General features: G+C 39.5%; 1 protein-coding gene across 7 annotated transcripts in view; it reads right to left on the reverse strand.

Moving 5' to 3' along the window:
* UBE3A (ubiquitin protein ligase E3A) overlaps positions 1–15,809 on the reverse strand; it is a 157,881-nt gene that overhangs the window by 108,952 nt on the left and 33,120 nt on the right. For all 7 annotated transcript variants that reach the window (XR_010323740.1, XM_064296189.1, XM_023539686.2 and 4 more), the window contains exon 2: positions 681–744. The gene's annotated coding sequence lies outside the window, so the exon portion shown is untranslated. The remainder of the gene's footprint in view (positions 1–680; positions 745–15,809) is intronic.

Consider the following 15,809-nt stretch of genomic DNA (forward strand, 5'->3'; position numbering starts at 1 on the left):
AGTCCTTTCCTCTATTCTCCTCTTTTATGAGGATCACTTCTCCAGAGTGCACAAGACAGACAGACTCCAGAGCCAGAATGCCTAATTCAAGTACCAGTTTGATTACTTACAAGCTGAAAAATCTTGGACAAATTACTTAATCTCTCTGAGCCTCAATTTCCTCATAAGTAGAACTAAGATAATAATAGTACCTAATTTAGAGGACTGTTAGGATGAATGAGTTAACACCTAAAGTGCTCAGAAACTCAGTGCCTGGCATACTGCAAGAGCTCAGCAAATAGAACCTTTTATTAATACTCATAGCCTAGCAGCCAAATTTGCCCCCCTACCCAATCTTCTTAAGCAATACTAGTTTATTTAATGTGCTGGTCTCTTCTAAATTCTCTCAGCAACCCATCTGGATGCCTCATATAGTCTAACTGGTAGCATAGTTATTTATGTAGCTCTTTGTTCCTCTACCATTATTTATGAAGCTCTAAGTTCCTTAAGGGAAGGGAATATAAAATTTTATTCTTTTGTACATTCCTTATTAGCACCTAACACAATGTTTCAAAAATGGCAGTAGATCAAATCTGCTAAACACATCTGTCATTACTTTAACATTCAGACCAAGGGTAGACAACCCATGACAGTAAGATATGCATGCAGTATGAATTTAAAAAATAAATAAATAAACATACCATATTTCGCCAAACTTTTGATGAGCTGGTAAATTCTAAAATCAGGCTCTTACAGATTTTTAACCTAAAATATAAAACACTCCATTTAATTCCTTCTATAAACAACTGGATACACTTCTAAAAATCAATGCATTTTTAAATAAATTTCACTATAAAGTAAAAGCAGTTATTTTTCTGTAATATTTAAGTATTTGAAAACATATCAAGAGAAAAATTACCCTACTCCTGTTGTCAAGATGAGTGGAAGGGCCTGTGGCCTGAGGCCTGAAGGCCCTGTGGCCTGAGTGCTTTCAGTTGGCAGAGCTATGTTTCCCATTTTCATCCACAGAGCTTAGTGTGCTTTCCATTTCCTTACTCTTCCCTCCCTCTAAAGGGCTGAAAATATATGAGAGTATATGAAAACTCTTTGACTACATGCCTCTATTCCCTTCAGACACCTACAGCAATTAACCTTTTAATTTAATCCTATATTCCAAACATCAGCTAAATTAGGCACAAGTATGGGCATCTGTCTATCACCTCCTGGCGTGGCAAACCAAACAAAAAAACCAAACCCGTTGCCATCGAGTCAACTCCCACTTATAGCGACCCTACAAGCAGTGGTGGGCAAATCGTTTGACTTGCATGAGTTTCAGGTATCTTATCTGTAAGATGGAGGTAAAACCTACCAAGGTTGTTCCAAGTATTAGAGAAAATGTATTAAAAGTACACAGAACAACTAATCAGACATGGAAGGGACTGGACAATGGGTAGGAGAGAGACGCTGATGAAGAGTGAGCTGCTTGTATCAGGTGGACACTTGAGACTGTGTTGCCATCTTCTGTCTGGAGGGGAGATGGGAGGGCAGAGAGGGTTAGAAACTGACAAAATTGTCACGAAAGGAGAGACTGGAAGGGCTTACTCATTAGGGGGAGAGTAAGTGTGAGTATGGAGTAAGGTGTATATAAGCTTATATGTGACAGACTGACTTGATTTGTAAACGTTCAGTTAAAGCTCAATAAAAATTATTTAAAAAAAAAAGTACACAGAACAATGCTTGGCATATAATAGGGCCTCAGTATATTACAGATTATTAATTCTTAAAGCAACCATTCAATATATCTATCAAAACTTAACTCTTATCAAAATCCAAATTCTGAAGCTTAAAACAGGCCCTAAATTCTCACTGTAAATTCTTAACTCATCTTTATACAATCAGAATATTTCTCAGCATGACAGGAACTGAAGTCTGGGTTAAAATATAATAATTTCATTTTATTATATATGAAGAAATCAAACCCCAGAGATTAAGAAATCCACCCAGTATCCTACAAGTTGACAGTAGAACATGAATACACTTCACATAAATATTAAAAATGCAAATTCTTGGCCTCTAGCTCCAGAGATTCTGATTCAGTGCATGAGGTGGGGAGACATGAATTCTGTTATTTCTAACATACCTTTCAGGTGATATGCAGACCCCAATTTGAGAAACATATTAGGAACATATACCAAAGGAAACCCTGGTGGCATAGTGTTTAAGTGCTACGGCTGCTACCAAAGGGTCGGCAGTTCGAATCCACCAGGCACTCCTTGGAAACTCTGTGGAGCAGTTCAACTCTGTCCTGTAGGGTTGCTATGAGTCGGAATCGACTCGACGGCACTTGGTTTGGTTTTGGTTTTGGAATATACCAAATATATAAGAATACCAAATAAGTAACAGAAATCGTAAACACCAGAAATTTCAGGTGTACTTGCTCGCCTTTTAACCATTAACACCATACTGTGAGACCTATTATTTCATTTATATCTGTTTCTCTGATAGAGAGAGCTCTGTCTAATAATCTAGTAAGAAATGTCTATATCAATCTATGAAGCCCTGGTGGCACAGTGGTTAAGAGCTTGGCTGTTAACCAAAAGGTTTTGTCAGTTCGAATCCACCAGTCACTTCTTGGAAACTCTATGGGGCACAGTTCTGCTCTGTCCTATAGGGCCACGATGAGTCACATCGACTCAATAGCAACTGATTTGGTTTTCTGGTTACGTTAATCTACACTCATTCCCCTCTACTCTTCATAAATTCTTAAAAAAGGCCCATCTGTCTATGATTGATTCTTTCTGCCTTCTTCCCATCTGTATCTATATATATGCATATACATGCAGATATATTTTTATTATTACATCTGGTATGTTCTTTACCTCCTCTCCAACAACCTACTTCTTCACCCCCTTCTGAAATTTAACTTCAGAAACCGCCTTTTCTATTACTTTTTATTGTGTTCACTCAGCACTTCTGTGCTCCTTTGCACCAGATTTATAGTGTCTTAAATTTATAAATAAAGCTCCTTGTTGAAACACTTAAGACTTGTCCATCTATAAATTCCAGATCAATTGATCAAATACTGCTTAAGTTTCCCTATCTCTAGGCTTTCCTTGTCCTAGTCTATTCTGCAATTAGATTAAAAACTTTAAAAATGCTTTCATGCAGTACTCTCAAGACATCAATTCTATTATCTCCTTAAGGTACTATTTTCTTAGTCTCCTTCCTTTAACTGCCAAAAAATCTTTAAAATCATTTACTCAGCTACTGATATACAAAAACCTACTGAAATTTCTCTTATAAAAGTTAGCATTATTCCTGTATTTTCCAATCCTGTAGTTCTTTAATCCCACTTAATTTCTGTAGCACTTGGCACTAATGATCACTCCTTACCTTCTCCTCCCCTGGCTTCCCTGACACTGTACCCATCTATGTTCTTCTACCTCTCAGACGGCAACTAGATCCTCTAGCATTCATTTCCTACCCTTCACACATGGCCACCCTCCAATTTTCTGTCGCTACTCCCCCCCCCCTTTTCCTTAACCGATATTAATTCTCTGTGCAATGTCATCCATTTCTCTAGTACCTCATAATTAGGATTCCTAACTCTACATTGTCTAAGCCCGTATCTCTTGAATTATACACCTGGAGCTCCCATTTACCAATGGTACATATTGTCAATGACTGAATTGTGTCCTCCAAAAATATGTGTATCAATTTGGCTGGGCATGATTCCCAGTACTGTGTGACTGTCCACCATTTCCTCACCTGATGTGATTTTCCAATGTGCTGTAAATCCTATCACTGTGATGTAAATGAGGTGGATTAGCACCAGTTATATTGATGAAATCTGCAAGATTAGACTGTGTCTTAAACCAATCTCTTTTGAGATATAAAAGAGAGAAGCGAGCAGAAAGATAGGGGACCTCATACTACCAAGAAACAAAAGCCAGGGAAACAGCACATCCTTTGGGTTCAGAGGAAACCCTCGTGGCACAGTAGTTAAGTACTATAGGCTGCTAACCAAAAGGTTAGTAGTTCAAATCCACCAGGCGCCCCTTAGAAACTCTATAGGGCAGTTCTACTCTGTCCTATAGGGTTACTATGAGTTGGAATCGACTTGACGGTAACAGGTTTGGTTTTTTTTTTTTGGTTGGACTCAAGAGTCCCTCCGCTGAGGAACTCCTAATCCAGAGGAAAATTGATGACAAGGACCTCTCTCCAGAGCTGACAGAGAGTGAAAGCCTTCCCCCGGAGCTGATGCCCTGAATTTGGGCTTCTAGCCTTCTAGACTGTGAGAAAATAAACTTCTATTTCTTGAAGGCATCCACTTGTGATATTTCTGTTATAGCAGCACTAGACAATTAAGACGTATCTACTTAAAGGTGCCACTAGCTTCTACATTCAATATATCTTAAACCAAATTCGATTATTTCCCCTGCTCCCCAAGAAATCACCCACTTCATCCTATGTGTGCCTAATCTCACTGATCTACTAGTTACACACTGAAAAATCCGGTATCGTCTTTTTTTTCCCCTCCCTCATTTTTATTAGACTAACCACTGTGTTGGTTGATACTTCCCAACCTTCAAGTTCTTAACAGTCATTCATTCAAAAAATGTCTACTAGGTTTTTAGTGTCTACTAGAAAGACAACATGTTGTTGTTGTTGTTAGGTGCCGTCGAGTCGGTTCCGACTCATAGCGACCCTATGCACAACAGAACGAAACACTGCCCGGTCCTGTGCCATCCTTACAATCGTTGTTATGCTTGAGGTCATTGTTGCAGCCACTGTGTCAATCCACCTTGTTGAGGGTCTTCCTCTTTTCCGCTGACCCTGTACTCTGCCAAGCATGATGTCCTTCTCCAGGGACTGATCCCTCCTGACAACGTGTCCAAAGTATGTAAGGGGCAGTCTCGCCATCCTTCCCTCTAAGGAGCATTCTGGCCCCACTTCTTCCAAGACAGATTTATTTGTTCTTTTGGCAGTCCATGGTATATTCAATATCCTTCGCCAACACCACAATTCAAAGGCATCAACCCTTCTTCGGTCTTCCTTATTCATTGTCCAGTGTTCACATGCACACGATGTGATTGAAAATACCATGGCTTGGGTCAGGCACACCTTAGTCTCCAGGGTGACATCTTTGCTCTTCAACACTTTGAAGAGGTCCTTTGCAGCAGATTTCCCCAATGCAATGAGTCTTTTGATTTCTTGACTGCTGCTTCCACAGCTGTTGATTGTGGATCCAAATATAATGAAATCCTTGACAACTTCAATCTTTTCTCCATTTATCATCACGTTGCTCATTGGTCCAGCTGTGAGGATTTTTGTTTTCTTCATGTTGAGGTGTAATCCATACTGAAGGCTATGGTCTTTGATCTTCATTAGTAAGTGCTTCAAGTCCTCTTCACTTCACATAATTCTCTTGCCCTCATGCGGCGGAGGAACAACAAAAAAAAAACCACACCCAGTGCCGTCAAGTTGATTCCGACTCATAGCGACCCTATAGGACAGAGTAGAACTGCCCCATAGAGTTTCCAAGGAGCGCCTGGCAGATTCGAACTGCCGACCCTTTGGTTAGCAGCCACAGCACTTAACCACTACACCACCAGGGTTTCCAAGGGTGGAGGAAAATGGAGCACAAATATAAAGATCATAATAAATTATGTAATTACAATGCATACATAGTTAAGTGTTGTGAAGGAGAAACACAGGGAGTTGTAAGTGAACATAGTTAAAGGACCCGACTTACTCTGGAGAGACAGAAAGATATTTTTTACGCAGTGACATAAAAAGTGAGCTTTGAGGCATGAGCAAGATTCACCAAGCTAACAAACACCCTGTGACGTAACGGCAGACCTACAGGTCTAGTCACCCGAACGAGAGAAATTTGGAGTCATATTCTAAAGAGAAGGCCCTCTCTTTTTCCCAGTACATCAAATTGCTCATCGAGTGCTATCAATTTTACCTCAGAAATCCCTACCTCTACCCCGACACTACCTTCCAGTGCTTCCATAGCTAGTTCTTAGTTGCTTCCAGAATAAAGAAAAATTCCTGAACGTGTCAGATGAGACTGTATTCAACTTGACCAAACCTACCAGTTAAGCCTCTTCTCCCAGACTAGATCAAACAAGAGAACATGTGTATCATTCACTTTGTATAATTCTGGTGCTTGAAAATGACCGTGGAATACAAAATTAACATCTTACAAAAGAGGAAAACTCTTCTTTTAGGTGACTTGCTTTATTTTGGTCACTTAACTAATACACACAGAGTCAAGCTTCGAACCCAAGTTGTCTAATTCTGAAGGCCATGCTTTGTTGTGCCACACTTCTAACTTACACTCAAATCCTATAAATTTTGTCTCTGAGATATCTTTTGCTCCCTTTTTTCCCCATGCTTACACCACTGTCATAATACAGGCCCTCATTACTTCATCTGGTTTCCCAGTCCAACCTTGACACTGCTGCCAGAATTATCCTCCTAAAACTCTAATTTGGCCATAATACTCCCATGTTCAAAAGCTTCTATGCCTTCTGAACCCAGAGGATAAATTTCAAAGTCCTTCACACATCATTTGAGGCCCCTCACATATGACTCCAGCCCACCCATTAAGTCTTCTACAATATCATACCAGTTGCCATCAAATCAATTCCAACTCATGGCAACCCCATGTGATAGCAAAGTAGAACTGTGCTCCACAGGATTTCGATTGTTGATTTTTCAGAAGTAGATCACCTGGATTTTTTTCTGAGGCACTTCTGGGTAGACTCAAACCACCACACTTGTGGTTAGCAGCCAACTGAGTTAACAATTTGCACCACTCAGGGACAACTGCCTTATCACCCATTACATGGCATCATCGCTGGGTGCCTAATGACCTAGTCCCATTACTGGATTACTGGCACTCACATACTGACCATCTGTACTTCTGACTTTAATGTTTTTGCTTCTCAGGACACTTGACTCACAAATGTTCCCCTGTCCTTTGCTAACCTCTGCACCCCTCCACTTACCTTTCATATGCTCCTAAAAACCTTACTCTTTCTAAAGGCTACCTTTCACAGGGTTCTTTAAGCTCTTTTCCTATAAATAATGAGCCTTCATTGGGTTCTATAGTACATTTCTAGTACCAGTTTTTTTCCTACCTTACATTTATTATTTTCTACCTTATATTATAGCTATCTGTGTAAGTCTGCCAGAGCCTCTGGCTGTAAGCTGGTTGATGGTAGGGATCATCTTATCCATACTTTTATTCTCATAGTAATAATGACTATGTTCTCTTAACACTACACCATCCCCCAACAAGCTAGTTCCAAATGCAATTCACAGATAAACAAACAAGGACATCATTTCTTCCCAAATAAAAATTTAATCTAGTTCAAAGAGGAAATATGTAAGAATAATCAAGAAAATTTTGTTTTACTAATACAAGAATAACGTGCCCTTCTCCCAGGAAACTTGCCCAACCAGGCATTAAAGCATATCATGTATTAATTTGAACAGAATAGTTAAAATCATAACAACCTGTTTGGAAAACTGATGTATCTAGTAAAACTGCATACCTTATGACTTAAAGATTTTACTTCTAACCATACGTAAAACAGAAACGTGTATGTATGCTCATGAAAAGACATTCACTGGAATGCCTGAAGCAACAATATTTTTAATAAGCCCCAAACCAAAAACAATTAAAATACCCTTAACAGTAGACTGCATTGAGGCATATTTATAAAATGAAATACTAAGCAACCAACTACTACAACCAACAACATGGATCAATCTCACAAATACACTGAATGAAAGAAGTTAGGAGGCAGGGCCAAGATGGGAGAGTAGTCAGATGCTTCCGGTGGTCCCTCTTACAACAAAGACCGAAAAAACAAGTGAATCAATTATATATGACAATCGAGGAGCCCTGAACATTAAAGGCAAAGTTTACGAATCAGACTGAGTCACAGTAGGAGGGAGAGGTGGTTCAGAAGCAGCACAGCTGCCAGACCTGACCCAGGGGAAACCAGCCCTGCAGGCCGGATAGGCTGCCGTGCACGGTGAGGCAGGCAGCGGCATTCAGGAACCGTTTTACACATTGGGAGAGACTAAGCAGCGGAGTGTCTGCCCAACCCTCCAGACCCAGTGAGAAGAGGCCCTCGGTCGGCAGAAGTACATGTGTATAACCTACTGCACGGATCAAGAAACACCCCATTTTGGAAGAACCTCTGTCCCATTTACTTGCTCCCTCCCTGCTCTGTACCAGGCCCTAGGCCAGCTTCAGTGATTGCTGCTTCCCCTGGGCCGGAAATAGGGCCCATCATGTGCCCTGAGCCACTGTCCTGGCTTTAGAGAGGGAACAAATTACCAAACAGGGAAAAATAATCTGCCAACTCCCCTAAGCCAGAAACTCAGGGCAAGTACAGCTCCTTTGCCTAGGCACAGGCATAAGGAGTCCATGGACTTTGAATGCCTTTCACCCCTGCATACAACTGTGTGGGCCCATTTCAACAGCATAGGCCGTCCATTAGCACAGCACACAAGGGTACATACCTGAAACCTAACTTCACCGTATCAGCTATATGGTGGAGCAGCAGGTTCGTGACATTTGACAACGCTCTGCCTGTTAAGCATGGTCCTCACCTACCCACATCAGGGGCCTGAGGACTGGTGGCTCCACCCATGCTACCTAGCCATCTGCAATAGTGGTCCAAGAATAAGTGCTGCTTTCCAGTCCTTACAGCCAACAGCACTAGGTGCCCACAGGCCAGCTGGAAAACCTACCACCTAAGCTCTCTAGGGAACGGGGACGCTCTTTCCACCCAGACACTGAGGGGCAACAGCTCCCTGCTTGCTTAGCACATGACCCCCTACTGCAGTCAGGTGCCTGTGTCTATTTCAATCACCCCTGCCCGTTGAGAAGTGTAGGTAAAAGCCTGCACCACACACCTGGTGACTGACTATCTGGACACCTGAGCTGAATCCATACAAGTAAAGTAAACAGACTACTACTACTAGTAACAAATCTACTTATCAGTAACAAATCTAATTACCTGGTGACAGGATGTTAGAGCTTTAAAGGCACTAATAATCAAAATAGCTCAAATGAGCAGTCTATTTGGACATATCAAAACAAAACAAAAAGCTAGGACACAGCAAGCAAACATAATAAATATAGTAACTTACTGATGGCTCAGAGACAACAACCAACATCAAATCACATAAAGAGGCAGACTACGATGGCTTCAGCAAGTTCCCAAAACAAAGAATCAAGTAATCTTCTGGAGGAAGTGAACTTCTTGGAATAACCACAGGTAGAATACAAAAGATTAATATACAGAACACTTTAAGAGAACATGAAGGTTATCAGGCAAAACACAGAACAAGCCAAGGAACACACAGACAAAGCAACAGAGGAACTTAAGAAGATTACAGAAGAGCACAATGACAAATTTAACAGGCTGCAAAAATCCATAGAGAGACAGCAAGCTGAAATCCAGAAGATTAACAACAAAATTTCAGAATCAGACTATGCAAAAGAAAGTCATAGCAACAGAGCTGAGGAAATGGAAGTCAGAACTGGTGAGACTGAAGATAAAGCACGTGACACCAACTTATTTGAGGAAAAATCACATAAAAGAATTAAAAAAAATGAAGAAATCCTAAGAATTATGTGGGACTCTATCAAGAAGAATAACCTACAAGTGATCTGGAGTACCAGAACGGAGTGGGGCGGGGGGGACGATAACATAAAATACAGAGAAAATTATTGAAGATTTGTTGGCAGAAAACTTCCCTGATGTCGTGAAAAACAAGTAGATACCTATCCAAGATGCTCGTTGAACCCGCCACAAGGTAGATCCCAAAAGAAGTTACCAAGACATATTATAATCAAATATGCCAAAACCAAAGGTAAAAAGAGAATTTTAAAAGTGAGCCTAGGGATAAACAAAATGTCATCCACAAAGGAGAGTCAATAAGGCTAAGTTTGGACTACTCCAGCAGAAACCATCCAGGCAAGAAGGCAATGTGACGATATACATAAAGCCTTGAAGAAAAAAAAATGCCTGCCAGAATTATATATTCAGCAAAACTGTCTCTCAAATATGCCGAAATTAGGACATTTCCAGATAAACAGAAGTTTAGGGAATTTGCAAAAACCAAACCAAAATTACATGAAATACTAAAGGGAGTGCTCCGGCTAGAAAAACAAAAACATCAGATGACAACCCAAGACTAGAACACAGGACAGAGCAGCCAAATATAAACTCAGAGAACGAATTCCCAAAAATAAAGCTAAAACAGGGAAACAGATGTCAATACGTAAAAGATGAAAACAAAAAACAGGGACTAAAAAATGTAGTTATAGATCTTTCATGTGGAAAGGAAGCCAAGGCAATATAAAGAAATAAAAAATTGGTTTAAACTTAGGAAAAAAGGGGTAAATATTAAGGTAACCACAAAGGAAACTAATGATCCTACGCATCAAAATAAGAAACCAGAAAAACATTAAAAGACTCAGCAAATACAAAATCAACAACAATGCAAAGAAAATAAAAATGATTCAGTACAGAAAATTAAGCGGAAAAACGAAACTGTCAACACCACACAAAAAAAGACATCAAAACTACAGCACTAAACTCATACCTTTCAAAAGGTACGCTGAATGTAAATGGACTAAATGCACCAATAAAGAGACAGAGAGTATCAGAGTAGATTAAAAAAACACGCTCTGTCTATATGCTGCCTAGAAGAGACACACCTTAAAGATACAAACAAAAACTCAAAGGATAGAAAAAAACATATCAAGCAACCAACAATCAAAAAAGAGCAGAACTGGCAATGTTAATTTCTGACAAAATAGACTTTAAACTAAAATCTACTGCAAAGAATAAAGAAAGGCACTATATAATGATTAAAGGGTCAATACACAAGGAGGACATAACCACAATAAGTGTCTAGGCACCCAAAGACAGGGCTTCAAAATACATAAAAGCAGCACTGAAAAGAGAGAGAGACAGCTCCAAAAGAATAGTAGCAGACTTCAACATACCACCTTTGGTAAAGGATAGAATACCCAGAAAGAAGCTCAATAAAGACATGGAAGATCTAAACACCACAATCAACCAAACTGATCTCATAGTCATACACAGAACACTCCACCTAACAGTAGCCAAGTACACTTTCTTTTCCATCACAACAGACCATTCTCCAGAAAAGACCACATATTAGGCCATAAAGCAAGCCTCTACAGAATCCAAAGCATTGAAATATTAAAAAGCATATTTTCTGACCATAAAGCCATAAAAGTGAAAATCAGTAACAGGAAAAGGAAAAAAAAAACAGATACATGGAAACTGGACAACATCTTGCTCAAAAACTATTGGGCTATAGAAGAAATTAAGGACAGAACAAAGAAATTCACAGAATCAAACAAGGATGAAAACATATCCTACCAGAACCTTTGGGAAATGGCAAAAGCAGTGCTCAGAGGTCAGTTTATAGCAATAAATGCACACATACAAAAAGAAGAAAAGGCCAAAATCAAAACATTAACCCTAAGACTGGAACAAACAGAGCAGCAAAAGAAGCTCTCCAGCACCAGAAGAATGCAAACAATAAAAATTAGAGCGGAATTAAATAAAACAGAAAGTACAAAAACAATCTAAAAGAGTTAACAAGACCAAAAGCTGGTTCTTTGAAAAGATCAACAAAATTGATAAACCATTGGCCAAACTGACAAAAGAAAAAGCAAATAAGCCAAACAAAAAATGAGATTAAAGACATCACAACAGACCCAACTGAAATTAAAAGAAACATAACAGAATACTATGAAAAATTGTACTCTAACAAATTTGAAAACCTAGGGGACAGGGACAAATTTCTAGAAACACACCACCTACCTAAACTAACACAAACAAAAGTAGAACAACTAAATAAACCTTTAACAAAAGAACAGATGGAAAAAAGGTAATTAAAAAACTTCCAACAAAAATATGCCCCGGCCTGGAAGGTCCCCCTGGAGAATTGTATCGAACTTTAATTTTTTTTTCAGAGAAGAGTTAACAGCACTACCACTAAAGGTATTTCAGAGCATAGAAAAGGATGGCATACTCCCAAACTCATCTTACGAAGCCAGCATAACCTTGAAACTAAAACCAGGTAAAGATACCACAAAAAAAAAAAAGAAAAAAAAATTAAAGACCAATATCTCTCATAAACATAGACACAGAAATCCTGAACATAATTCCAGCCAATAGAATTCAACAACATATTGAAAAAGCATTTTACCATGACCAAGTGGGATTCCTACCAGGTATTCAAGTGATGGTTCAACATTAGAAAAACATCAATGTAATCCATCACGTAAATAAAAGGCAGGAGTCAAATAAGCTCATCAGAAAAGGTATCCGACAATGTTCAACATACATTCATGATAAAAACTCTCAGCAAAATAGGAACAGAAGGGAAATTTCTCAACATAATAAAGAGAATTTATACAAAGCCAACAGACAATATCACTCTAAAAGCAGACAGTCTGAAAGCATTCACCTTAAGAATGGGAACCACACAAAGATGCACGTTATCACCACTCTTACTCAACATTGTGCTGGAGGTCTTAGCCAGAGCAATTAGGCTAGAAAAAGAAATAAAGGGCATCCAAATCGGTAAGGAAGTAGAAGAATCTCTATTTGCAGATGGTATGATCTTATACACAGAAAACCCCATAAGATCCACAAGAAAACGGCTGAAATTAATAGAAGAATTCAGCAGAGTATCAGGATACTAAATAAACATACAAAATTGAGTTGGATTTCTCTACACCAACAAAGAGAACTTCAAAGAGGAAATCACCAAATGAATACCATTTACAATAGCCCCCAAGAAGATAAAATACTTAGGAATTAATCTAACCAGAGACAAAAAAAGACCAATACAAAGAAAAGAAGACACTACATACAGCAAGAAACCAAAAGAGGCCTACATAAGTGGAAAAATATACCTTGCTCATAAATAGGGAAGACTCAACATTGTGAAAATATCTTATTCTACCCAAAGCGATCTACAGACACAATGCAATCCTGACCCAAATTCCGATGGCATTTTTTAGTGAGATGAGAGAAACAAATCATCAACTTCATATGGAAAAGGAAGCAGCCGCAGATAAGAAAACATTACTGAAGGAGAAAAACAAAGTGGGAGGCCTCACATTACCTGATTTTAGAACCTATTATACCACCACAGTAGTCAAAACAGCCTGGTACTGGTACAACAACAGACACATAGACCAATGGCACAGAATTGAGAATTCAGGCGTGAATTCATCCACTTATGAGCAACTGATATCTGACAAAGGCCCAAAGTCTGTTAATTGGGGAAAAGACAGTCTCTTTAACAAATGGTGCTGGCATAACTGGATATCCATCTGCAAAAAAATGAAACAAGACCCATACCTCACACCATGCACAAAAATTAACTCAAAATGGATCAAAGATCTAAATACAAAATCTAAAATGATAAATATCATGGAAGAAAAAAATAGGGACAATGTCAGGAGCCCTAACACGTGCCATAAACAGAATACAAAACATTACTAACAATGCACAAACACCAGAAAAGAAACTAGACAACTGGGAGATCCTAAAAATACTTATGCTCCACAAAAGACTTCATCAAAAGGTTAAAAAGACTACCCACAGACTGGAAAAAAAAATTCTGGCTACAACATATCCGATCAGCATCCAATTTCTAAAATCTACAAGATACTGCAAAACCTCAACAACAAAAAGACAAATAACCCAATTAAAAAATGGGCAAAAGATACAAACATGCACTTCACCAAAGACAACATTCAGGCAGCTAACAGATACAAGAGGAAATGCTTAGGATCATTAGCCATTAGAGAAATGCAAATCAAAATTACAATGAGATAAAATCTCACCCCAACAAGGTGGGCATTAATCCAAAAAAACACAAAATAATAAATGCTGGAGAGGTTGTAGAGACTGCAACACTTATACACTGCTGGTGCGAACGTAAAATGGTACAACCACTTTGGAAATTAATTTGGTGCTTCCTTAAAAAGCTAGAAATAGAACTACCATAGGATCCAGCAATCCCACTCTTTGGAATATATCCTAGAAAAATAAGAGCCCGCACACGAATAGATATATGCACACCCACGTTCACTGCAGCACCAGTCACAACAGCAAAAAGATGGAAACAACTTAGGTGCCCATCAATGCACGAATGGATAAACCAATTATGGTATAGTCACACAACAGAATACTTGGCAACGAAAAAGGGCAACGATGAATCTGTAAAACATCTCATAACATGGATGAATCTGGTAGGCATCATGCTGAGTGAAATTAGTCGCAAAAGGACAAATATTGTATGAGACCATTATTATAAAAACTCAACAAATGGTTTAAACCCAGAAGAAAACATCCTCTGATGGTTATGAGGGTGGGGAGGAAGAGAGAGGGGTATTCACTAACTTATCTTAGGTGAAGGGAAAGACAACACACAATACAGGGGAAGTCAGCACAACTGGACTAAAGCAAAAGCTAAAAAGTTTCCTGAATTCAACCAAATACTTCGAGAGACTGAACAGCAGGGGGCAGAGGTCTGGGAACCATGGTTTCTGGGAACATCTAGGTCAACTGGCATAACAAAGTTTATTAGGAAAATGTTCTGCATCCCACTTTGGTGAGTGGCATCTGGGGTCTTAAAAGCTAGAGACCGGCCATCTAAGATACATCAACTGGTCCCAAACACCTGGAAAAAAGGAGAATGAAGAACAGCAAAAACACAAGGAAAATATTAGCCCAAGAGACAGAAAGGGCCACGTAACCAGAGCCTCCATCAGCCTGAGACCAGAAGAACGAGATGGTGCCTGGCTACCACCAATGACTGCCCTGACAGTAAACACAACAGAGCGTCCCTGATGGAGCAAGAGAAAAGTGGGGTGCAGAGCTCAGATTCTAGTAAAAAGACGAGACTTAATGGCTCTGACTGAAACTGGAGGGACCCTGGAGGACATGGCCCCCAAGACTTTCTGTTAGCCCAGAACTGAAATCACTCCCGAAGTCAACTCTTCAGACAAAGATTAGACTGGAGTATAAGGTATAAAATGATACTTGTGACGAGAGTATTTCTTAGCTTAAGTAGATACATGAGACTAAATGGGCACCTCCTGTCCCGAGATGAGGTGAGAAGGCAAGAAGGGACAGGAGCTGGTCCAATGGACACAGGCAATCCAGGGCAGAAAGGAAGAGTGTGCTGTCACATTACGGGGAGAGCAACTGGGGTCACATAACAATGTGTGTATAAATAACTTGAACTTAAAACACAGTTTAAAAAAAAGAGAGAAAAAGAAAATACAAAACCTTATTTTTACACACGATGTCAAAGGGTGGATCTAGAAAACAAACTGTTGTTGTTGTTAGGTGCCGTCGAGTCGGTTCCGACTCATAGCGACCCTATGCACAACAGGACGAAACACTGCCGAGTCCTGAGCCAACCTTACAATCGTTGTTATGCTTGAGCTCACTGTTGCAGCCACTGGATCAATCCATCTCATTGAGGGTCTTCCTCTTTTCCGCTGACCCTGTACTCTGCCAACCATGATGTCCTTCTCCAGGGACTGATCCCTCCTGACAACATGTCCAAAAAAGTATGTGAGATGCAGTCTTCCCATCCTTGCTTCTAAGGAGCATTCTGGTTGAACTTCCTCTAAGACAGATTTGTTTGTTCTTTTAGCAGTACATGGTATATTCGATATTCTTCGCCAACACCACAAGTCAAAGGCATCAATTCTTCTTCAGTCTTCC

Source organism: Loxodonta africana, chromosome 13 (genome assembly GCF_030014295.1).
Source record: "Loxodonta africana isolate mLoxAfr1 chromosome 13, mLoxAfr1.hap2, whole genome shotgun sequence".
Classification (NCBI taxonomy): domain Eukaryota; kingdom Metazoa; phylum Chordata; class Mammalia; order Proboscidea; family Elephantidae; genus Loxodonta; species Loxodonta africana.